Below are 26,556 nucleotides of genomic sequence, written 5' to 3'. Positions count from 1 at the left end.
ATATATATGAGACAGGGTCTTGCTCTGTCACCCACGTTGGAGTGCAGTGGCATGATCACTGCTCACTGCAACCTCAACCTCCCTGGCTCAGGCAATCCTTCCCACTTCAGCCTCCTGAGTAGCTGGGACTATATATACGCACCACCTTGCCTGGCTAGTTTTTATATTTTTTGTAGAGATGAGATTTTGCCATGTTGCCCAGGCTGGTCTTGAACTTTTGAGCTCAAGTGATCTACTTGCCTTAGCCTCTGAAAGTGCTAGGATTACAGGTGTGAGCCGCCCCATCCAGCCTGGAATAAGCATCTTTTTTATATACCTATCTTGCAACCTAAGCCAAGGCTTGGTACTTGGTAGGTCTCAGAAACTGTAGGCTGAGTGAACGAAAAACACATGCGTAGGAACAGAGGAAAAAGTTGCAAGAGCTTGGGACCCAGGACTGGTAAACATTAATGGGGGTTGTGGAGGCACTCTGAAATAAGGAAAATGGAAGTCTGCCTGAGTCGAGCAACATGACAGAAACATGGGCTTTGAGGTTCAATAAACTACACTGTTCAATCAATCTCTGCAAGCAGCATTTTCTTTCTTGCAAGTGGGAATATTGTTGATATCTGTCTCAACGTGGTGTTGTGAGGACTGGAGAAGGTAATGCATGAAAGCCCCTTACATAGTTTATGTTTAGATCAGTGGTTGGCAAAATCTGTATTAGTCTCCTTTCTGCTATAACAAATGACCACTATCGGAAGAACCAGCCCCAATATTTCAATGTAGGTTCTTTTCTATTTCCCCTAAGTGTTGGCTGGTCTGAGAAATAAAGAGAAAGTGTACAAAAGAGAGAAATTTTACAGCTGGGCCTCCGGGGGTGACATCACATGTCGGCAAGTTCCGTGATGCCCCTTGAGCCACAAAACCAGCAAGTTTTTATTAAGGACTTCAAAAGGGGAAGGGGGTATGAATAGGGAGAGGGTCACAGAGATCACATGTGTCCTAGGGCAATAAAAGATCACAAGGCAAGTGGCAGAGCAAGATCCCAAGGCCAGGGCGAAATTAGAATTACTGATGACGTTCCATGTCCTGCTGGGCAAACACTGTCATTGATAAACATGTTAACAGGAAACAGTGTTAGACAGCAGACAACCAGTCTGACTAGAATTCGCCAGGCTGGAATTTCCTAATCCTAGCAAGCCTGAGGGCACTGCAGGAGACCAGGGCGTATTTCATCCCTTATCTTCAACTGCATAAGACAGACACTCCCAGAGCGGCCATTTTACAGACCTTCCCCTAGGAATACATTCCTTTCCCAGGTTTATTCCTTGCTGGGAAAAGAATTCAGTGATATTTCTCCTATTCACCTTCTGCAAGAAGGGAAATATGACTCTGTTCTGCCCGGCCCCACAGGCAGTCAGACCTTATGGTTATCTCCCTTGTTTCCTGAAAATCACTGTTATCCTGTTCTTTTTTAGGATGCCCAGATTTCATATTGTTCAAACACACGTTTTACAAACAATTTGTGCAATGAATGCAATTATCACAGGGTCCTATGCCGACGTACATCCTCAGTTTACAAAGATGACAGGATTAAGAGATTAAAGACAGGCATAGGAAATTATAAGAGTATTGATTGGGGAAGTGATAAATGTCCATGAAATCTTCACAATTTATGTTCTTCTGCCACAGCTTCAGCCAGTCCCTCCATTCGGGGTCCCTGACTTCCCGCAACAGACCACAAACACAGTGGGCTTAAAACAATGTGAATTTATTATCCTATAGTTCTGGAATAAAAATACTAGGCTAAAATCAAGGTGTCAGCCTATCTTCCTTTTGGAGGCTCTAGGGGAAAATCTGCTTCCTTGCTTTGTCCAGCTTCTAGAGACTGCCTGCATTCCTTGGCTTGTGGGCCCTTCCTCCAGCTTCAAAGCCAGAAGTGTGGCATCTTCTCTTTTCTCTGACCTCAGCTTCCATCCTTACATCTTCTCTCTCTGATTCTGATGCTTCTGCTGATCTCTCACAAGGACTCTTCTGATTACATTGGGCCCACCAGGATAACCTCCCCATCTCAAGATCCTCAACATAATCACATCTGCAGAATTCCTTTTATAGTGGAAAGTAATATATTCACAGGTTCCAGGGATTAGGATATGGAAATCTTTTGGAGGGCCATTATTATTATTGCCATTATTTAATTTAAAAAGAGACAGTATCTCACTATATTGCCCAGGCTGGTCTTGAACTCCTCGGCTCGAGTGATCCTCTTTCCTCAGCCTACCAAAGTGTTGGGATTACAGGTGTGAGCCACTGTGCTGGCCTGGAGGCCATTGTTCAACCTGCAAAAATCTGCTGTCTGTTCCCAAAGTTTTATGTCTATCTCAACTGCATTGACCCCATTCTTCAAAACTCTCAACCCATTTACAGCAATCAACCTGAATTCAAAATCTCATCTAAGTCTTATCAGGTCAAAAGTTTCATTTCTCATCACATAAATCATCTAATATAGGCATGGGTGAAGCTCTGGGTATAGTCCAGTGTGTGGCACAATTTCTCTCTATCTGTGGACCTATGAAGCTAGCAAAGAAATTATCTGCTCCGAAAATACAAAATGAAACATACTCTACCAGGGTAACAGCACTCCCATTTGAAACGAGAGAAGAATGAAAGGAAAAAAAGAGTTCCTGGTCCCAAACATTTTCTAAATCCGACCAGAAAAAACTCTATTAGGTTTCAAGGCATGGCTCTCAGCTCTGCCTTCTGAGCCTATAAGGTCTGCTCTCACAGTCATCTTTCCTTTTTCATGAAGGGTAATACTTGTTTGCAGCTGTAGTTTCACCCACCTGTTTCCTGTCTGTAGAATTTTGGGGATCTGACAGCCTTCTTTCATTCTGTTCTCTCTGTCCCTTTCAGGTCAAGCTGGCAGTGTTTTGGGGGACATACCATTCTTAAAAGCCTCATGAGTTTCCTATGTATGTCACATGCACTCACTCCATTTGACCACTAGGCCAAATCAAGCCTATTGCCTCTTTTTGTAAATGAAGTTTTATTGCAACACAGACACATCTGCCTGTTCATTTACATATTGCTGATGGCTATTTACATGATATAACAGAGTGAAGGGTTGCAACAGAGACAGTGTGGCTCACAAGCTGAGACTATTTACTATCTAGCCCTTTTCAGAAAATGTTTGCTGATGAGTGGTCCAGAGCCAAAACCCAAATAAGTAGTAGTTTCTAAACAAATGACAGGCTTGGATGGGTTGCAAAAGTGGGGCCACTTGGAGGTAGTGAATATTTCAGATGTTGTGCGGAAGGTGTGCAGAGAAAAGTGAGAAGAGGTGAGGGACGAAGGAAGAGGAAGTGAGAAGCCATGGACTTCAGAAGTAAACTTGATCTTCTTGGCAAGTTGCCTTGGAAGCCTGGGGCCAGGGTCATTAAGCAGCAAGATTACCATGAAGGAAAAGAGTGAACCAAGAAAGTAAGGGGATAAATTCAAACTGGGCTCAATTGTGACAGAAAAGAAAAATCACACCTAGAGCAGTGCACTGAGTCCCTTAGTATGCAAGAACCACATTGCCTTCTCCTCATCCTCCCTCTGAAAAGAAGTCTGCTGTGCACACCTATGGGACAGCATTTGCTTAATTCTATGTGCCAGTGGCAGCTTCCCAGTAAGCCTTCTCCCCTTCACTTTTGCTCCATGGAAATGAGAACACACCAAGGGTGATGTTTGTGTGTGGGTTTTGGCGCTTTCACAAAAAGCTTGATTAGCCTTATTTAGAATATGATTACTCCTTCAATCCCTGTGCATAAATGGATTTCAGGTGACCATGCCTGTCACAGGCCCCTGCTCACCTGGTTACTGGCTTGAGGTGTTCTTTGGTTTAAACAAAGCAGGACAAATAAAGAGCAAAGACCCACTCGGGGCTCTAGACGTTCATAGAAACTGATTTCCCCTTAAAAAAACAGCTCACTGTGGGAGTTATAAATAGGAAGAAATGAAACATTTAAGAGAGTCTTTGAGACTACTGCCTATTGGAATGGAACCAGTTTGGGGTTTGGGGTGGAGGTGGCATGTCAAATTTGCGGTTACTTCCTAAACACACACAAACTGTTTCCATATCAGATTTGAATATGCTACAACTGCCCCCCCAACCCCCTGCCCAGCAGTCTTTCCCCCCACAAACAGCTAAGCCAAGAACCCTAGGACAATTTGCTCTCTGTGCTGATAGACTATCTGGGGTTTCTAAAGCAGGCGATGTATTCTATTTCAGGAAATTAGACCAAATAAAAATCATTCCAATTAAAAAGCACCACTGGGCAAGTAGAACAGCAAGTGCCCACCTCACACAAAACAGACCAACCACAAAGTGCAGGCTTTCATATATGTTGTTGATGGCAGAGTCACTGCCTTAGAGCCTCGAGTTTATTCAATGGGATAAAAGTTGCCTGGTAAATTGGGCTGAGAGGATTTTTTCCCAGAAGGCCATCACAAGGCATTTTGATGTACTTACCATTTACAAGAGCCCAGAGGACTAGAGGAATCTAAAAGTGATTTTGATTTCAAATACTATAGAACTCAGTTATTATATAGCTTATTAACACTGAGCTTCAAATAACCATCAGATATATTCTGACACACACACATACACATACACACACACACACTCCCTCTGTACAGGCTTGTAATATGCGGCCTGTGATGGTGATGTCTCATCTTATTTAGGGAGTCGGGTTCTAAATTTCTACAAAGATGAAAATTGTGTCCGGTTAAAGTTGCATTTGGAAAATCCCTTCAAATGCCCACTAGCACAGTGAGGTGCTTGCACCGTGGGAGGTAGGAAATAAATCTGGTTACTTCAGCTCTCACGTGCCCCTTGCAGGTGAGGATGGGCAGAACCAACACCCTATCAGCACTCTTTCTCACTCTTCTTGCTGAGGGCATGGAGATGAATTCACTTTAGTCAACTGTATAGGTTATATAACTTCACCTTGATCAGCTCACCCCCAGGAGGGTTAGTCCTCTCTACAAATACAAAAGCCACTAGTGTCCTTTTTGTAGGAAAAAATTCCTCACTACCTGGTAAGGAAGACCCTCCATTGTCTCATCCACTAAAAACACTCCCAGTGTCTTCCATCCCTTTTCCTTCCTCTTTCTCTCCTAAAAAGACTGACTTCGGCTTTTGAAAATTGGTTAACCCTTCTCTCTCTCCCTCTTTTCTCTCTTTCTCATTAGCATTTCTAAGTGTAACGTTCAAAGCTTCCAATGGGGACAATGCCCTGAAATTTCAGACAGCTCCAAAGGACTCCTTCCCACGCTGATGTAGGCACTTGAGTGTTGAATTAGCAATTTCCCAGCACAACCTGAATTCTAGAAGTTAGATGTTACGAGTGGATTGATGAACTTTATTATTCAGACCTTTTTAGTTAAAAGTGCCAGAAACTAACTCAAAGCTTAAGTAAAACGGGGAAGTTTTTTTGACTCATGCGAGTGAAAATTTGAATGTGGTATTAGCCTTGGGATGCTAGTGAATCGAACGACAAGGATCTCTTCTCCCTCCCCTTGCCTTCCTCTCTTCCACTGTCCCTTCCTCCCTCCCCATCTCTTCTTCCTTCCTTTCCCCCTTTCTCCCTCCCCTGCAGTCTTAGCTTCTCTTTTCTCTGTAGGTTGGGGCTGATTCCCTCTTACAAGAAGACTCCATTCATTTATGGGGTTGGGTGAACTGCATGCTTCACTCACATCATCACATCTTAGGGCCATCCAAGGAAACAGTGATTTCTCTCTTCTGGTACCCACATGTGTGTCAACAAAAAGAGTCAAACTCTGTAAAATATTTGAAGAGATCTATTCTAGCCAAACATGAGTGACCAATGGCCTGCGACACAACCCTCAGGAGATCCTGAGAACACGTGCCCAAGGTGGTTGAGCTACAACTTGGTTTTCTACATTTTAGGGAGACATAAGAAGACCAATCAATACATGTAAGATGTGTATTGTTTCGGTCTGGAATGGCAGGACAACTGGAAGCGGGGGTGCTCACAGGTCATAGGTAGATTCAGAGACTTTTTCATTGGCAATTGGTTGAAAGAGTTATTATCTAAAGACCTGGAATCAAAGGAAGGAATGTCTGGGTTGTGATAAGGCATTGTAGACACCAAGGTTTTTCGTGTAGATGAAGCCTCAGGTGGCAGGCTGCAGAGACAATAGATTGTAAATGTTTCTTATCAGACTTAAAAGGTCTGTTCTATCAGTCTTAAGGTTGAGTTGATGTTAATGCTGGTCAGGTGAGCGTGAATTCCAAAAGGGGAGGAAGGTATGGTGAAGCATGTCTGACTCCCTCTTCCCATCATGGCCTGAACTAGTTTTTCTGGTTAACTTTGGAATGCCTTGGCCAAGAGATGGGGTCCATCAACATGGTTGGGGGACTTAGAATTTTATTTTTGGTTTATGGATGAATCCCAGACAAGGATTCTGATAGGCTGGTCTGGTCACAAGCTTCCTTAGCCCAGTCACAGGGGCTGAAGGGAGAAGACACTAGGATTGGGCAGACCTCGATCCCATGCCCACCCTTGTGGCTTACGGGAAGACTGAGGAGTTTAGCAGCCTGACAGACACCATATAGCAGTATGCAGTGTGCCAGGCATGGTGGCTCATGCCTATAATCCCAACACTTTGGGAGGCCAAGGTGGGCAGATCTCCTGGAGTCAGGAGTTTGAGGGCCAACAAGGCGAGACCCCGTCTCTACTAAAAATACAAAAATTAGCTGGGTGTGGTGATGCGTGTCTGTAATTTCAGCTACTCAGGAGGCTGAAGCAGGAGAATCACTCGAACCCCAGAGGCAGGGGTTGGCCTGAGCTGAGATCACACCACTGTACCCCAGCCTGGGCAACAGAGGGAAACTCTGTCAAAAAAAAAAAAAAGAAGAAGAAGAAGTATGCAATGACAAGGATTTTCCCAAAAAAAGATAAAGGGAGAGTGCAGGTACAAATGTAAAGAAGAAATAAGCGCTATGTGGAAGAAACCACATATGTTCACCTCAGGGTCCTAAGAAAAATCAGAAAACAAACAAACAAACAAAAAAAAACAGACCATCTCACTCCTAACATCATACATTCAACCAAACATCCTAATGGGTCTGCAGATCAAGCTGACCTTACCAGCACTGTGTATATTACCTTGCAACTAGTATCAGTCTTAGCAACTGGCCCCAAATAGTCATCTCTGAGCAGTGATCCACAACTTGGGGAAGGCATGAAAACTAAGTTTCTCTGATTTGAAATCTGCTCACTTTGTAAGTCAGGATTTTGCAAGTTTTCTAATTATAGTGGTTTACCCTTAAAGCCAAACAAAACCAAAAAACCAGTGCCATGATTGCGTGCCATGCTTGAAGCAATTACTTTTGGCAGCTCCAGGCACCACCTCCGTTCTCCGTCATGCATCACAGTGTGGACTGAATGTCTGCGGAGCAAGCATTCTGCTGCCATTCTAGACCAAAGGTCATGCTAATGTCTCTGTCTGTTTTTTCTCTCTTTATCTTTCTTCTTCCCTCTTTTAAAGTCTGGTCCCTAGACAAGCAGCATCAGCATCTCCAGGGAACTTACTTGAAATGCAAATTCTTGAACCCCTTCCCAGACCTGCTGAATCTGAAAGAGAAAGTAGAGGCGGCAGCAACCTATATTTTCACAAGCCCTCGAAGTGATCCTGACGCAACCTCACGTTTGCTGAATCCCACCTTATGTAATGCCCTATTGTCACACTGACCTCAGAGCTATGCACACATATCTTTTCTCTTTTTGTTTCCTGCTCAGAAACTCCCCATGGTGCAGATAAAAAATTACATACTCAGTTTAGCCATTCAAAGACCTTGGCAATCTCATTTTCCTAACTTACTGCTTATTAATGTATTCATTGTTATGAATCTTATTTATTTATCTAGCATTTAGAATGAGCCAAGCACTATGCAAGGTCCTTAATATACCTTGTGTATTAGTCAGCTCAGGTTACCATAACAAAATACCGGCCGGGCGCGGTGGTTCACGCTTGTAATCCCAGCACTTTGGGAGGCCGAGGCGGGCGGATCACGAGGTCAGGAGATCGAGACCACGGCGAAACCCCGTCTCTACTAAAAATACAAAAAAATTAGCCAGGCATGGTGGCGGGCACCTGTAGTCCCAGCTACTCGGAGAGGCTGAGGCAGGAGAATGGTGTGAACCCGGGAGGCGGAGCTTGCAGTGAGCCAAGATTGCGCCACTGCACTCCAACCTGGGCAACAGAGCAAGACGCTGTCTCAAAAAAAAAAAAAAAAAAAAACATATATATATATATATATAGCCTGGGTGGTTTAAACAACAGCCATTTATTTTCTCACAGTTCTGGAGGCTGGAAGTCTAATATTAAGGTGCTGGCTGATTCCGGTTCTGGTGAGGGCCCTCTTCCTGGCTTGTAGACAGCTGCCTTCTTGTGGTGTCCTTGTATGGTAAAGAGAGAGAACTCTCTCTCTCTCTCTCTCTCTCTCTGTTTTCTCATCTTCTTATAAAGCCACCAATCCTATCATGGGGGCTCCTCTCCCATGACCTCATCTAGGCTTAATTACCTCCTGAGACTCTTATCTCCAAATTCGACGCATTGGTGGTTAGTACGTCAACATATGAATTTGGGGGGTATGCAGTTCAGATCAGAGTACATTGATTTATGTAAACTTCTAACAAGCTGTGAGATAAGAATCACTGAGCCCATTGGCTGTTGAGGAAACTGAGGCTTAGAGAAGCTCGGGAAGCTGCTTAAGACCAAAGTTAGTAAGGGGTGGTGCCAGAGCCCAGTCCTGTGGAGGCATTCTTCCTCTCGCACAGCATTACTCCCACGACCTGTTCTCTCCGTTATCCGTGGCTTCCCAGGTGTCCAGACGTGCCCCTGACTTCCCTCCTGGACACCTTGCTCAAACCACCCCTAAACCTGGATTTCCTCTCTGGGCTCCTTTGTCTAAATGTATTGAGTCCTGGAAAACAAATCCATCTTCACCAGCTTCCCTGAAGAGAATCATTTTCTTTTTCTTTTCTTTCTTTCCTTCTTTTCTCCTTTTTGCAGCAAGTTTTTCATTCCTTTTTTTTCTAACATTATTCTCAGGGCTCCTCTGTCCCTCCAAATTCTGTTTGCTCACCCCAGACAGTGCACGCCTCTCTAAGTTCCTTGCTAACTTCACTTCCAATAGCTCAAGGGAGATCCCTAAGGAGCATTATTGATAACAGTGATTATTAGTGTTTCTAAATATTTTGGAAATGTCTACCACATTCTAGCAACTACAGGTTTCTGCAGACCTCCAAAGTCTTGTTTGGAAAGAGCTGATGACCCAGAGTCAGCAGATTGAAACTCAAAGCAAAAGGTATATTTGGCCAACGGTTTTCAAATACTTTCTGTCTCTCTCTTTCTCTCTCTTTTTTTTTTCTTGTTTTTTGTTTGTTTTAGGGATAGCAGAATCAAATGAAGCAATGATAGAAAAAGGTAAGTTGGATGGAATAACAAGTGGTGCCCTCACTCCCAGTGGTCAGTTCTGATATCAGTATGACAACAGAGTAGTATATAAAGCAGAGGTTGGCAAACTATAGCATGCATCACAATGACCTGGAGTGCTTGTGAAAGCATGATTGCTGCTGCACCCATTCCCTTTCGGATTGACAAGAACTGGATGGGGCCCAAGAATATGCATTTCTAATAAGTTTCCAGGTGATGTCAGTACTGCTGGTCCAGGGACCACACTTTGAGAACCACTGACCTAAAAGGCTTTCTTACCCTTGTTGGAGATTTAGAAATAGATGAGCATATATATGTATCACTGAGATGCTTTGGCTATGGTATGAGTAAACCCACCTGAATGTAGTTTAGGCAGTAAGGCATCAAAAGAAGTCTGCAGGTCCTATCCATGGATAGCTCAGCCAATGACTGACTTCAATAAGGATTAGCCTCTCCCTGTCTTTCTGTCCTGCCATCCTCATCATGTTGGCTTTGTTCTTGGGCTTGTCTCTTCATTATTCCAGAAAGGCTGAAGGCTGCCACTGTTCCAGGTACCACATGCGAACCCAGAAACATCAGTCTGAAGAAGAGATGGGGTTTTCTTCCTTGTGGGGTTTTTTTTTTGGAGACAGAGTCTTGCTATGTCACCCAGGCTAGAGTACGATGGCATGATCTCGACTCACTGCAACCTCCACCTCCCGGGTTCAAGCAATTCTCCTGCCTCAGCCTCCTGAGTAGCTGGGATTACAGGCATGAGTCACCATGCCCAGCTAATTTTTGTATTTTTAGTGGAGACGGGGTTTCACCATGTTGGTCAGGCTGGTCTTGAACTCCTGACCTCAAGTGTTCCACCTGCCTCGGCCTCCCAAAGTGCTGGAATTACAGGTGTGAGCCACCGTGCCTGGCCCATGTGTCTTTTTATTCAGGAGGAACAACTCTCCCAGAGGTGCCCAGAGGATATTCCATTAAATCCCACTTGCTACGATCGTCATGTACCCACAGTTGCTGGCAAGGGCAATGGAATTACCATGATCTGGTGAGTCTAAGCGATATCCCCTTGCTGGGGCCGGGGAGGAGCCCTGTGCCCCTGTCTCCCTGGCCTGCCAGTGGATTGTAGGGGAGGAGAGAACCGGCAGTGCAGGCTTACGGAGCATTGAAACAGTGGCAGCGGCAGCTGCACCGGGAGTGACCCCACCTTACTTCCCGGAAGAAGCCAGAGCTACAGCTATGATGGAGAGACCCGGGGCCTGGCCACACGCCTGGAAAACTGGCACCAGGAGCTGCCACACCTGGGTGGGGGAGAGGCAGGCAGATCCTTTTCTCTGGCCATGCTAGCAGCGTGGGTGTGAGGCCTCCAGGTACTCGTTCACACACTGGGCATCAGCGGGTCCACATCTTGCAAGGGGTGAGTGCCCGAGGGACTAGGGCCAAGGCCTGGTTGACAGTCGGCCTGTGGGGCCTGGGGTCACTCACAGTTGCGTCTCTTTGTTCTGAACATCCATTCTGAGTCGCAGCCCAGGTACACCTTAGGAAGGGCTGGGTCCCATTACCCTGTCCCTGAACACCACTTATTAAGACAGCTGATGAGCCTGGCTCCGTGTGTGATGGAGGCCCCTGGGAGTCAGCAGAGCCGAGCACATAGCACACATCAGGCAGAGCAGGCCAGAGATGGTCAACTCTTAAACTTAGCCAGCTAAAAGAAGGTGGGAAAGGTCCTTGGGGGAGGCAATTGACTGTGTCAGCCACAATCACCTACTCCCCCTTCTCTGCAGACCCCACTAGGGGAGAAAATAGACACAAGCGGGTGAAGGGAAGAAAGTATGGGTCAGTGCTTCCCGGCACACTGCATTGAAGGATGCCTGCGGTGGACATCTGCAACTTTTCCTACCCAGTGTCTGCCCCCTCCTTTCTCCTAACAGCACTCAATTTTCCTCTGGGGAACCACTCCACCCCCATTTGGGTGGTCTTGGTGGGTCAAGCAAGGTGCACTGATGTCACCTGGCCTTTCCCATCACCCAAGCTTGGCCAATCTGAGTTTCTGTCCTGGGGATTTCAACCTTGAGCAAAGCAACACAAGAGCAGAAAACATTATAGAGTGGGCAGGTGTCCTCCGCTCTCTGGAAACAGGAAACAAGCATCCCCCACTTACAGTCTTCCTCCTCCTCCTCTCCTCTTTTAGCTATAGCATGTGCAGGTGCTCTGTGGGAAACTTTACATGCACGGTCTCAACTAATCCTAGCAACAGTCTTATGGGTGACTACCATTACCTCCATTTTACAGATGAAAAACCAAAGCTTCAAGAACTTTAAGGATCACAGAGCTAGTAACTGGTAGATCTTAGATTTGAATTTATACCTATCAGATTACGAAGCCCTGTTTTTCTTGTTCTCCTAGAATATCAGGAGAAAAGGAGCCCTCCCCAGGCAGCACTGTGAAATGGCTGAAGGTCTTTTATCTTCTCTGTCCGTATAAGTGGGAGTCTTAGCGCCTACACTGCTGACTAATCTAGGCTTGTTAGGGCTGGGCAGTGTTTCACAATCCTCCCAGATAGCTGGCAGTAAGATGTAAATGACACTCATAGGGGCCCTCAAGGACAGCTGCTTGGAGACAGTCTGTGTGTAATATGGATAGAAAAAGCACTGCTGATAGTATCTGAACCTCTGGATCTGGCAATACCTGAAGTCCAGACTCCTGAATTTCATTTTTGCATAACTCAGTTTGAATGCAGTTTTACTGCTTACAACTGAAGAAGTTTTAGCCAGTGTTTCTTAATCACTTTAAAAAATGGAGGAAGGCGGAAGTGGCTTCGCTAGGGAAGCTTCCAGCGTGGAGACGGCGCAAGCTGGACGTGGAGCAGCGGTGCCCAGGGCGCCGGCGGGTCCTGGGAGTCCCCGGCGGGCGTAGCAGCGGCAGCAAGTGCAGCCCTGGGGAAGCAGCGCCCAGTCCCGTGGTCCAGGCTTCACGCAAAGAGGCGAAAGTGAATTGCAAGCCCAAAACCCAGGACGAGCAGGAGATCTCTTTCCGGCTCCAGGAGATTATGAGGAGCGGCCGGGAGATGAAAAATCTGACCGGTAACAAGAAGAGGAAGAAAGCGGCCCAGGTGGCCTTCAGAAAGACATTGGCAAAGGAAGCAAAGGGAGTGGAGCCCGACATTGCCGTCCCCAAGTTCAAGCAGAGGAAGGGGGAGTCTCCCTAGGCCCATATCGAGCGCATGCAGCAAGAGACCCAGCACGTGCTATTCCTCAGCAAGAACCAGGCCACCCGGCAGCCAGAGATCCAGGCAGCTCCTATGGAGAAGTCTGAGCTGAAAAAAGCAAACAAAGCATTCCAGAAGTGACGACTAGATAAAGTCTGGCAGAAAAAGGAGGAAAAGATGGCAGACCGGCTGGAGCAGGAGTTGCTCCGAGACACGGTGAAGTTTGGTGAGGTTGTCCTGCAGCGCCCAGAACTGACTACCAGGCCCTGAAGGAGCGTAAGAAGGATCAGCCTGGCAGGAGATTGCAGATGCTGAGGATGCTTCTGAGCCCCCACGGTGTAGTCCAGGCTCTGACTGCCTCCCTGGCCTACCAGCGGATTGCCGGGGAGGAGAGAGAGTGGGTCATGCAGGCCTACAGATGTTGAAGCAGCAGTGGCGGCTGCGTGGGGAGTGACCCCCCCCAACCAACTTCCAACAAGAAGCCAGAGCCACAGCTGTGATGGAGAGACCCGGGGCCTGGCCACGCTCCTGGGAAACTGGCACCAGGAGCTGCCACACCTGGGTGGGTGAGGCAGGCAGATCCTTTTCTCTGGCCATTCCAGCAGTGTGGGGTGAGGCCTCCAGGTACTCGTTCACACGTTCGGCACCGGCGGGTCCACGTCCTGCAAGGGGTGAGTGCCTGATGGACTAGGGCCAAGGCCTAGTTGATAGTCGGCCTGTGGGGTCATTCACAGTAATCCCAGCACTTTGGGAGGCCAGGGAAGGAGGATTGCTTGAGCCCAGGAGTTCAAGACCAGCCTGGGCAACATAGGGAGACCAAAAAAAAAAAAAAAAAAAAAGAAGAAAGAAAGAAAGGAAGAAAGAAACACAGAAGAAGATGGCCGAATAGGAACAGCTCCGGTCTACAGCTCCCAGCGTGAGCGACACAGAAGATGGGTGATTTCTGCATTTCCACCTGAGCTTTGAAGAGAGTAGTGGTTCTCCCAGCACGCAGCTGGAGATCTGAGAACGGGCAGACTGCCTCCTCAAGTGGGTCCCTGACCCCTGACCCCTGAGCAGCCTAACTGGGAGGCACCCCCAAGTAGGGGCAGAGTGACACCTCACACAGCCGGGTACTCCTCTGAGACAAAACTTCCAGAGGAACTATCAGACAGCTGAATTTGTCTGATAGTTCACATTCAAAAGCTAGCAGAAGGCAAGAAATAACTAAAATCAGAGCAGAACTAAAAGAAATAGAGACACAAAAAACCCTTCAGAAAATTAATGAATCCAGGAGCTGGTTTTTTGAAAAGATCAACAAAATTGATAGACCACTAGCAAGACTAATAAAGAAGAAAAGAGAGAAGAATCAAATAGACGCAATAAAAAATGATAAAGGGGATATCACCACCGATCCCACAGAAATACAAACTACCATCAGAGAATACTACAAACACCTCTACACAAATAAACTAAAAAATCTAGAAGAGATGGATAAATTCCTCGACACATACACCCTCCCAAGACTAAACCAGGAAGAAGTTGAATCTTTGAATAGACCAATAACAGGCTCTGAAATTGTGGCAATAATCAACAGCTTACCAATCAAAAAGATTCCAGGACCAGATGGATTCACAGCCAAATTCTACCAGAGGTACAAGGAGGAGCTGGTACCATTCCTTCTGAAACTATTCCAATCAATAGAAAAAGAGAGAATCCCCCCTAACTCATTTTATGAGGCCAGCATCATCATGATACCAAAGCTAGGCAGAGACACAACCAAAAAAGAGAATTTTAGACCAATATCCTTGATGAACATTAATGCAAAAATCCTCAATAAAATACTGGCAAACCGAATCCAGCAGCACATTAAAAAGCTTATCCACCATGATCAAGTGGGCTTCATCCCTGGGATGCAAGGCTGGTTCAACATATGCAAATCAATAAATGTAATCCAGCATATAAACAGAACCAAAGACAAAAACCACATGATTATCTCAATAGATGCAGAAAAGGCCTTTGACAAAATTCAACAATGCTTCATGCCAAAAACTCTCAATAAATTAGGTATTGATGGGATGTATCTCAAAATAATAAGAGCTATCTATGACTAACCCACAGCCAATATCATACTGAATGGGCAAAAACTGGAAGCATTCCCTTTGAAAACTGGCACAAGACAGGGATGCCCTCTCTCACCACTCCTATTCAATATGGTGTTGGAAGTTCTGGCCAGGGCAATTAGGCAGGAGAAGGAAATAAAGGGTATTCAATTAGGAAAAGAAGAAGTCAAATTGTCCCTGTTTGCAGATGACATGATTGTATATCTAGAAAATCCCATTGTCTCAGCCCAAAATCTCCTTAAGCTGATAAGCAACTTCAGCAAAGTCTCAGGATACAAAATCAATGTACAAAAATCACAAGCATTCTTATACACCAATAACAGACAAACAGAGAGCCAAATCATGAGTGAACTCCCATTCACAATGGCTTCAAAGAGAATAAAATACCTAGGAATCCAACTTACAAGGGACATGAAGGACCTCTTCAAGGAGAACTACAAACCACTGCTCAATGAAATAAAGAGGATACAAACAAATGGAAGAACATTCCATGCTCATGGGTTGGAAGAATCAATATCGTGAAAATGGCCATACTGCCCAAGGTAATTTATAGATTCAATGTCATCCCCATCAAGCTACCAATGACTTTCTTCACAGAATTGGAAAAAACTACTTTAAAGTTCATATGGAACCAAAAAAGAGCCCGCATCGCCAAGTCAATCCTAAGCCAAAAGAACAAAGCTGGAGGCATCACGCTACCTGACTTCAAACTATACTACAAGGCTACAGTAACCAAAACAGCATGGTACTGGTACCACAACAGAGACATAGATCAATGGAACAGAGCAGAGCCCTCAGAAATGATGCCGCATATCTACAACTATCTGATCTTTGACAAACCTGACAAAAACAAGCAATGGGGAAAGGATTCCCTATTTAATAAATGGTGCTGGGAAAACTGGCTAGCCATATATAGAAAGCTGAAACTGGATCCCTTCCTTAGACCTTATACAAAAATTAATTCAAGATGGATTAAAGACTTACATGTTAGACCGAAAACCACAAAAACCCTAGAAGAAAACCTAGGCATTACCATTCAGGACATAGGCATGGGCAAGGACTTCATGTCTAAAACACCAAAAGCAATGGCAACAAAAGCCAAAATTGACAAATGGGATCTAATTAAACTAAAGAGCTTCTGCACAGCAAAAGAAACTACCATCAGAGTGAAAAGGCAACCTACAAAATGGGAGAAAATTTTTGCAACCTACTCACCTGACAAAGGGCTAATATCCAGAATCTACAATGAACTCAAACAAATTTACAAGAAAAAAACAAACAACCCCATCAAAAAGTGGGCAAAGGACATGAACAGACACTTCTCAAAAGAAGACATTTATGCAGCCAAAAAACACATGCAAAAATGCTCATCATCACTGGCCATCAGAGAAATGCAAATCAAAACCACAGTGAAATACCATCTCATACCAGTTAGAATGGCGATCATTAAAAAGTCAGGAAACAACAGGTGCTGGAAAGGATGTGGAGAAATAGGAACACTTTTACACTGTTGGTGGAACTGCAAACTAGTTCAACCGTTGTGGAAGTCAGTGTGGCGGTTCCTCGGGGATCTAGAACTAGAAATACCATTTGACCCAGCCATCCCATTACTGGGTACATACCCAACAGACTGTAAATCATGCTGCTATAAAGACACATGCACACGTATGTTTATTGCGGCACTATTCACAATAGCAAAGACTTGGAACCAACCCAAATGTCCAACAACGATAGATTGGATTAAGAAAATGTGGCACATATACACCATGGAATACTATGCGGCCATAAAAAATGATGAGTTCATGTCCTTTGTAGGGACATGGATGAAGCTGGAAATCATCATACTCAGTAAACTATCGCAAGTTCGAAAAACCAAACACCGCATGTTCTCACTCATAGGTGGGAAGTGAACAATGAGAACACATGGACACAGGAAGGGGAACATCACACTCCGGGGACTGTTGTGGGGTGGGGGGAGGGGGGAGGGATAGCATTAGGAGATATACCTAATGCTAAATGATGAGTTAATGGGTGCAGCACACCAACATGGCACATGTATACATATGTAACAAACCTGCACATTGTGCACATGTACCCTAAAACTTAAAGTGTAATAATAATAAAATTTAAAAAAAAAGAAACACAGAAGACAAATAGCAAACACTTTGAAAAGTTGTGTAACAAAGGTTGTTAAATTAGAGACTCTCAGTTTACAAGGCTATCCTAGCAGTCCTCTTTCCCAAGGATGCAAAGGCTAAACTATATTTCTGTCTCTCTTTTAATAGCCACACATACTGATATAATACATGCACACTACATACACACACATATACACACAAGCATACACACATCATTCTCCCGCTCCGTAGATTCTTATTTCATTGTTTTTCCAGTGGAGTTGCTTGGATTCTGTTGTCAATATTCCTGACTCCCTTTCACAGTAAAACTCTCTGAGCAAGTAAAAGAAAACAAAAAAAAAAAAAGAAAAGAAAAGAAAGGAAGGAAGAAAAAAGAGTACATATGGAACGTACAAGTGGGGGCTGGGTAGTGTATAGGTATGCCATAACAACAAAAGGTTTAGGAAATCTGAGAGATTCTATCAACGTAGTGCAAGGCATGTTACAATAAACATTAAGTAGCTTGTTTAAAAAAAAAAGCTAGTGAGAGAAATATTCCACCCCCACACGAATTCAACAAGCCTTTGCCATTACTTACTCTGTGGAAGGCACTGTGTGAGATACTTAATATATTAGTGTCCTAGGGCTGCTGTGACAAAGGACCACAAACTGGGTGGCTTAGAACAACAGACATTTATTGTCTCGCAGTTCCTTCCTGGAGGCTGGGAGTCTGGAATCAGGGTGTGAGCAGGGCTGTGCTCTTTCTGAAGGCTCTAGGGAAGGTCTGCTCCATGCCTTTTTCTGAGCTTCTGGTTTTGCCAGTAGATCTGGAGTTCCTTGGCTCATGCAAGCATCGTCACTGCAATCTGTGCCTCTGTGTTCTCCCCGTGTGTCTTCACATCATCTTCCTTCTGTGCCCGTCTGTTTCTGTCTCTCTTCTCTTGGATTAGGGCTCACCCTAATGACCTCATTTTAACTTGATTACATCTGCAACGACCCTATTTCCGAATAAAGTCATACTCACAGGTACTGAGGGTTAAGACTTCAATATCCTTTGGTGGGTACACATTTGAACCCTTAACTAGAGATAGCTGAGAGAATCAGATTCATTCTTGACCTTTTAGAATACAAACCATGCTGACTAGAGACCCATGCATAACTAGCAATAACCCACGTTGCAAGGGCAAGCACAATTTGGGAATGCCTCGTGGGCAGAGGCACAGTGTCACTCGCCTTCAGAGGATGTGTAGAATTTTGACAGTTGGAAGCAGGGCGGATGACATTCCAAACAGAAGCTGAGTGAGCAAAGGCAAGAAGGCCAGAAGGCAGAGGAACTCTTCAGGGCTGAGGAGCTGCTCTGCAGCTGAGCAGGAGTGAAGATTTGACAGCGAGGTTGTCACCAGGTGCAGGAGGTATTGATTGCTAGTCTAAGGAAGTTGCACTAGATTCTTGGAACAGACGCTATCAGTATCTGAGGTCAGGCAAAGGTGGAGAGTATGAGTCTGGGTGAGGCTGCTCCCGTTGCTCAAGGGCAAGCCTCAGGAAAAGGTTGCAGATGTGAGCCTTTGCCTGCAGCAATGCGGGCAGCGGCTTGGAAATGGGGGTAGAAAAAAGACCCCGTGGGATCTGGGTGGGGATGCCAGCCTCAGCTACACTAGGGAAAATCCAGGTGCCTAGGTCTTGGAGCAGGTGGAATGAAGGACATGGAGATTTGGAGCCAGGTCAGGGCTGAAGTTGTGTGTCAGGGATTCATCCCAATACAGTAGATGTTAACAGCTGGTAGTGGAGATCACTGAGACAAAGCATGAGGAGTTCAAAGACAAGGGCAGAATGAAGATGGGGGTTGGAAGAAACTGAATTAAGGAGATCAGTGTGCCTGAACTCTTTTAATTAGGCATCTGCAGTCACTAGATAATTACCACCAAGGGTGAAAGCTAGTGCCTTGGGGAGTTTCAATAAAACTTGTCCCCAAATCTTCAACATGCTTTAGGGGCAGGAAAAAAAATTATCACACTGCTCCCACATGGCTGAGGTTCATTTTAATAGGGGGCATTTGAGAGATACAAAGTCCTTACACAAAAAAGTGACCAGGGTTAGTTGAGAGCTTGGGCTTCAGGGTTGGATGCTTAGATTTGGATTTCAACTTTACCAATTATTTAAGTGGGAGACTCTCACCAAGTTACTTATTGATTTGAGCCTCAATTCCTTCCTCTGTAAAAGATGAAGAATAACAGTACCTATCTAAAAGAGTTGATAAGAAGATGCAATAGGATACTACATGTAAAGTGCTTAGGACAATACTGTGCTTTTAATAAATGCTGAATAAGTAATTGTCACATTTAGTCATGTACTATGGCCAATGGGGGGTGGTATTTGTGGTTGGGCTGGAACTTAGGGCGTCTCTCAAGTCACCTCCACAGTGCTAAAGGGCAGGAGCTCTGGAGCCAAACTGTCTGAGTTCCAATCTCGGCAATCCCACCTGCTAACTCTGAGACCCTGTGCCCTGGTTTTCTTATTTGTAAAATGGGGATGTAAATGGCACCTACTAATCCTGTGGGGTTATGCACATTAAAAGAACCCATGCATGTAGTATGCTCAGAACAGTGCCTGACATGTAGTGAGTGCTCAAGAAGTGCTTATCATAATGATTATTACCCCTGCTATTCCTTCTTCTAAGCTCAGACACAGCAAGGGCCAACCTCACAATGCACACAGCTCCATCCAGTAAGCTAGGGTTCCCAAATGGAACGGTCACCAAAGATGTGACATCAGACAATCTGGACCTTAAGTGGAGAAGAATATAATATATATTATTTGCTGCCCAGCTCTAGCTCACATCTCTGTGTATGGGAGCCCGCATTTATCAGATGGTCTCTAGAGAAAATCTTCACTCTGCAAGGCTCTCAGTTGGGAGTGAAGTCCTGATTTTACCATATTTTAGAGTAACTCACATAAACTCTGAGGTCCATGTCATTCAGTCTTTAATCAATAGTCTGTTGGAAGAAGCACAGAGACAAAGCCTTAAGTCATCCCTGAAGGAGGTTGAAGAGGCTTACATGCACCCGACAGGCCTTCTTTCTGCGGCTGGCAGCGGCCCTGGAACCTCTGACCCTTTGCTCTTTTTCAATTCTTCATTCTCAGCTTTCTACTCCAGCTTTTGCAGACATTCAGGCTTCAGGGTCCTTGTCTTTGAAACCCTATCTTCTTCCTTCCCCCTTCCCAGAACTGTGTCTCTTCTTCATCCCCCTTCCCAGACCTCCTGATACCACAGCACGAAGTCTTGGAATGGGCTGGCTGAACTGACCCTCATCAGAGGGCCACGAGGAGGAGGAACTGAAAGGTGAAGACAAAATTCCCCTTGGACGTAGGGATACATTGGGGGCGACGGAGGTGGGCGGCCCTTACGTGCTCTTATCTCAGATGATGCTCTCTGCCTCTCAGACAGCACCAGCTACACCTGTCTCCTTACGTGGCCCACGTAGGCTGCGTGCGCTTTCAATTATCTGTCTTTACTTATGCAGCTCCCTCTGCCAGAAATGTTCTTCTCCCGCTCTCGTTACATCTCATTCTTCAAGTTTCAGCATAAACATGTCCTTTTCAGAGAAGCCTTTGCAAATCAACTTCTCCAAGTTGCCCCATCCCTTTCCCTGTTTATCTATCAGCATTCTCATAGTTTGTCTTCCCTTTGCAGCATTTACTGTAATTTGTGGTTCTTTCATTTGTTTACTTTTTTTTTTCTATCAGCCTCTTTAGAATCCAAGCTCCAAGTTCCATGAAAACAGACATTACAGAAGCATCCCCAGGGCTGGGCACTTAGTAGGGTTCTCAGTAAATAGTTATGAATAAACAATAACGGAATGATTATTTTACATCTTCAACTCATGAGCAGTTGTGTGACTTTGGAAAACTCACTTAACCATTCTGGGCTTTATTCAAGTCTAAAGGGATGGCAAAATTTACTCTGACTTCTTCCAGAGGCGGTCATGAGGACCAGCCCCATAAGGCAACCACAAAACATCTCAAAATGCAAAAAGCTTTACTATGTAGAAGTATTAGCCTTAAAAGCTGAAAGTGTGAAAAGATGTAAACAGCACTGAATGGTGCCTGTTGCTGTGTAGTAGGGTACTTTTTTTGGTGCATTCTCTGTTTTGAGTTTTCACCCTTTTCACCCTGCCCTGACCCACAGTATTTCGGAAGGAGCACACCCAAGGGGTAGTGTGCAAGTAGGCAAATGATCTGCCGCTAACTGCTGCCCCTCATCTACTGTCAGCTGCTGTCTACATGGACAGCAGCTTTCCAAGAAAAATATACATCTCTCTCTACTGCTGGTCTGGCTTGTCATCATATTGTTCAGCTCTAGCCCCATTATACATCCCTCTGCCTGCAACTAAACGGTCTACAAGGGGGAAACCTCGCCAGGCCTTCCCAGAAAACAGGCAAGGTTTTGCAGAAGGGTGGAACTCTCTGCCGCCATCTCCACCCTAAAGCAGAAGAAAAACAATCTAAGCCCCCAGCCTTGTCACACTACAGCTTGGCTATTATTTAGCTGACTAAATGCCCCCTTTTCATATTTGCACCTGGAGTCACAAATCAATCACATTCGCTTGCCAAGTGCTCTCCTGCCTTGTGATTAGCAGGCAGTGCTGAGACTGACAGGGAGGTGTGGGGGCCTGGGCTAACCCTCTTGTATCCTGTTCTAGCACCTGAAATTGATCTTGCTTCTTGCATTTCTCCTCTCCTTTCTTTCCCACTCATCTGTTTCCTACCCTACAAACTGCACTTATTTAGGGCTTGGGAAGACATGGCCATGTCCTTGATTTATTTCAAATGAGCGGAAAATCAATAATCTAGATACATCCCGTGTGTGCCTGGTTGAATGTATCTTAATTTTGTCCCATCCAGGGAGGGTAGCGCTGTCTGTCTGTATGCCTGCAGCATCCACAGGAAAAAAGACTGGTGAATTACCACCACTCCAGAATGTTCTGGAGCAGTACTGTCCAATAAACTTTTGGCAATGATCAGGCTATTATTCTGTATCTGTACTGTCCAATATGGTAGCCACCAGCCAGTGACACGTGGCAATTGAGCAGTTGAAATGTATGTAGCTAGTGCAACTGAGGAGCTGAATTTTTAATTTAAATCTAAATAACCTCCTATGGTTAGTGGCTATGGTATTGAACTATGCAGCTCTGGAGCAGGGCTTTTCAAACCTGTGTGAATACGAATCTCCATGTTAAAATGCAGAATCTTCTTCTTCTTCTTTTTTTTTTTTTTTTTTTTTTTTTTTTTTTTTTGAGACGGAGTTTCATCCTTGTTGCCCAGGCTGGAGTGCAACGGCACGATCTCTGCTCACTGCAACTTCTGCCTCCTGGGTTCAAGCGATTCTCCTGCCTCAGCCTCCCGAGTAGCTGGGATTACAGGCGTGCACCACCACGCCCGGCTAATTTTCTGTTTTTAGTAGAGACGGGGTTTCTCCATGTTGGTCAGGCTGGTCTCGAGCTCCCAACCTCAGGTGATCTGGCCACCTCAGAATCCACACAAGTTTGAAAAGCCCTGCTCCAGAACTGCATGATCCAAAACCATAGCCACTAACCACATGAGGTTATATAAAAAGGAATGAGATCGTGTCCTTTGCAGGGACATGGATGAAGCTAGACACCATCATCCTCAGCAGACTAACACAGGAAGAGAAAAACCAAACACCGCATATTGTCACTCATAAGGAGGAGTTGAACATTGAGAACACATGGACACACCAGGGCCTGCTGAGGGGTGGAGGGTGAGGGGAGGGAACTTAGAGGACAGGTCAACAGATGCAGCAAACCACCATGGCACACACATATACCTATATAACAAAACTGCATGTTCTGCCCATGTATCCCCCCTTTTTTTAGAAGAAATAAAATAAAAAACAAAATAAAATTAAAAAAATAAAATGCAGACTCTGAAACAGTAGGTCTGGGAAAGGGCCTGAGATTCTGCATTTTTAACAAGCTTCTCAAGGATGTTGATGCTACCGATCCCTGCTCCAGCCTTTGAGTAGCTGGGGACTGGACTGTTGGTTCTCAAACTTGATTGCACATTGGGCTTCCCCAGGGAGCTTTAAAAAATACTGATGCCTGGGTACCGCCTGAGTGACTCCGATGTAATTGGTGAGGGTGCAGCCTGGGCATCTGGATTTTTTAAAAGTCCCAAGAGGATTCTAGTCAGCAGCCTTTGCCACTCACACTGCATTGCAAATGACCTAGTTAATGCTTTTTAAAATAACCTGTCATCGCAGAGAACAGAGCACTAGCTTTATACTAATCTCTGAAGGGATCTTATTGGTTCATGGCCAAATCTTCAGGGAGTTTAGACTGATTTTGCCCATCCTGACTAGAATGGAAGCAAGCTTTTTAAGGTCAATCCATTCAGAGCATGTGCAGCTCTGGAGATGGGGTGGGGTGGGGAGTTGGGAGTTGGGAGGTCTGTAACAATCATCCTAGGAGATATCCAGCCTGTATCTGCCAGCTCTATCCTAGCCCCAACGTGGGATTCTATGTCACTACAAAGCCTTACCTGTGCCAACCCCTCCTAGTCCTTCTACCGGAGACTAAAAGCCACATGGATTTTAGACCTTAGGCTTCTGGATCAAAGTTCCTGCATTTGAACTCTAATTCTGCTGCTCATTAGGTTTGTAATTTGTGCAAGTTACCTACACTATCTGGGCCTTGATTCTCTCACCTGTAAAATGGGAATACATATAGTACCTTTCTCCCAGACTTGTGTGAAGGTTGGCCTAGTTCCCAGCACTGTGTGACAGTTCTAAGTGTCAGCTTTGTCATTAATCCCTCCCCACATATCTTTTCCATCCTCTGTGCTCAAATCCCACTGAATTTCTAGTTTCTTTTTTTTTTTTTTTTTTTTTTGAGACGGAGTCTCGGCTCTGTTGCCCAGGCTGGAGTGCAGTGGCGCGATCTCAGCTCACTGCAAGCTCCACCTCTTGGGTTCAGGCTATTCTCCTGCCTCAACCTCCCGAGTAGCTGGAACTACAGGCGCCCGCCATCACTCCTGGCTAATTTTTTTTTGTATTTTTAGTAGAGACAGGGTTTCACTGTATTAGCCAGGATGGTCTTGATCTCCTGACCTCGTGATCTGCCCGCCTCAGCCTCCCAAAGTGCTGGGATTAGAGGCGTGAGCCACCGCACCCGGCCTCCTTCTAGTTTCTTAAGCCCACCATGCTCCTGCTCACCCAGCACCCTGGCATATGCTGATGTTTCCTGCACGGATTTATTTCCCTCTCCTTTAGGCTTACTTGATGCCTCCCAACTTTCCTTAGATCAGCCCAACTATCGCTCTCCTTGGAAACTCTCCTGTCTCTAATCCTTCTCAGCCCACGCTTACTAGCACTTAGTGTGGTCAATGTTTATTCATTCGATACACATTGTTTGAGCATCTACTATATCCCATGCATTGTTTTCTGCTCTGGGAATTTTGTTCTCTGCAGGAACAATAAAAGATTTTATGAAAAGAAAAATCCGTATTCTTATGAAGCTTACATTCTGGGAGAGATGGTCCATAAACAGAGAAGTATGCTAGAGAGAAAAAAAGAACAGGAATGTTGACAGAGTGAGTGGCCAAGAAGGCCATGAGTGAGGAGGGATGACTGTGGAAAGGCCTAGAGGAAGTATGGAGAAAGCCGGGCAGACACATTGCCGGGACAAGCACTCCAGGCAGAGGGAACAGCAAGTGCAAAGGCAAAATTGCAACATCACATTTTGTGTAATCATTGGGTTAATCTTTAATGCATCAACACAGATCACAAACTCTATGGCAGAGGGCAGGAATCGTACTTTTTTGTTCTTAGCACCCAGCTCCTTGGCATGTAGTTAGGCACTAAATATATGTGGAATTAATCCACTCACTAGGCATTCTGGAATTTCTGGAGAATGTGTGTTGGGGACGGGGAGGGGGTGGGGAGTGGTTTGTATTCACTCAAGAATCTTTCATCAGTATCAATACCTGTCACCTGTGGAAAATAACTGTGTCAGGAGAAAAATCTCTTGAAATGGAATACTATTCTTTTCTTTTTCACATTTCCTTGAAATGATCTCCCTTCTACCCAGCCAGAGGGATCCATCACACTGGAGAGGATTAGGACTGTGTGGCAGGAATGCAGAGAGGAAGAAAGAGCTGATGTTCAGATTTCAACTCCTGAAATAGGCACTCGAAGCCCATTTCTGAGAATTCAATAGGCATGAAAGGCAGTGCTTCTGATGTACAAAACTGGTGTTTGTGAAAGGAAAACATTTAATAGCTTTATAGAAATGGGTTTTTTCTTCCTCCATGTGAAAAGGTAAGGCTGTGAAAGAGGAGCACACACATGTATCTATAAGAAATAGATTCAAAAGCAAGTAGATGCCATAGGGAACCCAGACCAGCTGGGAGGGAGAAAGGTTGGAGGGGTTGGAGGGGTTGGAGAAGGGGGAGCTGCAGGGCCCTGGAAGGTCAGTCTGAAGCAAGGCTTTAAGCAGTGAGCAGTGGCCTAGACCACTTTATCAGTCAGCATCCCCACCAACTGCTCAACCAAAGAGACTTCAGTGGGGGGAACTATTGACAAAGGTGTGGGCAGGGAAAGGAACCAGCAAGGGAGGTTGAGGCACTCAGATACCAGCAACCATGGGAAGCCCTTATGTTCCTCAGCCTGAAGGGACAAGGGGAGCGGGGCCATGATTCTGATCCCAGGAAGAGCTGGCAGCGCTACTGCCTGAGCCGTGGTGCTGAGGCAGGGAGGGAATGGGAAAGGATTAACCCCACCTACCTCTTCTCCCACCCTCAGAACTCCCGAGGGCTCCTCCCCACGACCAAGGCACCTAATGTATAGCAGGTCCTTTGGGATGCCCCACACCATGCCCCCTGGGTCTGCTTCTCATAAAGCTCACACTCTCGCAACAGCATGCCACCTCAAGTGCACCCACTTTCTGCTCAGGATCGTCCTGGAAGACAGGGAGCCCTCTCAGCTAGTGCATATGTGAAGCCCAGAAATGCAGGGCAATGAAAGCCCTCACAGGCAGCTCTGGTTCTGTGGGGCCTGGGAGCTGATGGACAGATACTGCCCACTGAAAGGCTCCAGGAATCTTGTACCCATCTCAGAGGTCCTAGCAGAATCTTTGTCTCAGACAACATACCCTTAAATTGACTCTCCCTGCCTTCCTGTCCTCTTTCCCTGCTCCCTCACTCCGAGTCCTGAGACCAGCTTCGCCACAGGTTGGGTTCTCTGCAAGAAGACTCTGAGATGGAATATGGGGTGCAAGGTGTTTATCAGGGAATCAATGCCTGTGAAAGGAATGGGGAGGAAGTAGATTTGGGCAGAGGGAGAAGCTGAGATGTGATGCAGGGATAAAGGATCAGCCAAGCCTTGGGCAGCCCAGCAGGGTACTGGGAGCATGTCCTGAGTCTCCTGTGGGATGAATGGCTGGGCTTCTGTGCCCCCATGCAGATGAGGATGTGAGCAGCCCAGGAGGGCGTGTTCCATGCCTCTCTCTGTAGTTGAGGCAAATCCTGAAGGAGCCAACAGAGGGGCAATCAGTCCCTCCTGGATGGGGGGCCTGCATGGGGAGCTCCACATTCACCATAAGCTCCCCAAGAAACAGGCTGCCCTCACATCCTTATC

At 45.6% G+C, this 26,556-nt stretch overlaps 1 long non-coding RNA gene and 1 pseudogene across 1 annotated transcript in view; one reads left to right on the top strand and one right to left on the bottom strand.

Annotated features, from left to right (window-relative positions):
* LOC134735487 (uncharacterized) overlaps positions 1 to 26,556 on the bottom strand; it is a 66,695-nt gene that overhangs the window by 38,289 nt on the left and 1,850 nt on the right. The window lies entirely within an intron of this gene.
* On the top strand, positions 12,274 to 13,110 carry LOC129471225 (coiled-coil domain-containing protein 137-like; annotated as a pseudogene).

This window comes from Symphalangus syndactylus, chromosome 21 (genome assembly GCF_028878055.3).
Source record: "Symphalangus syndactylus isolate Jambi chromosome 21, NHGRI_mSymSyn1-v2.1_pri, whole genome shotgun sequence".
NCBI lineage: Eukaryota > Metazoa > Chordata > Mammalia > Primates > Hylobatidae > Symphalangus > Symphalangus syndactylus.
This window is presented reverse-complemented; position numbering and strand designations above follow the sequence as displayed.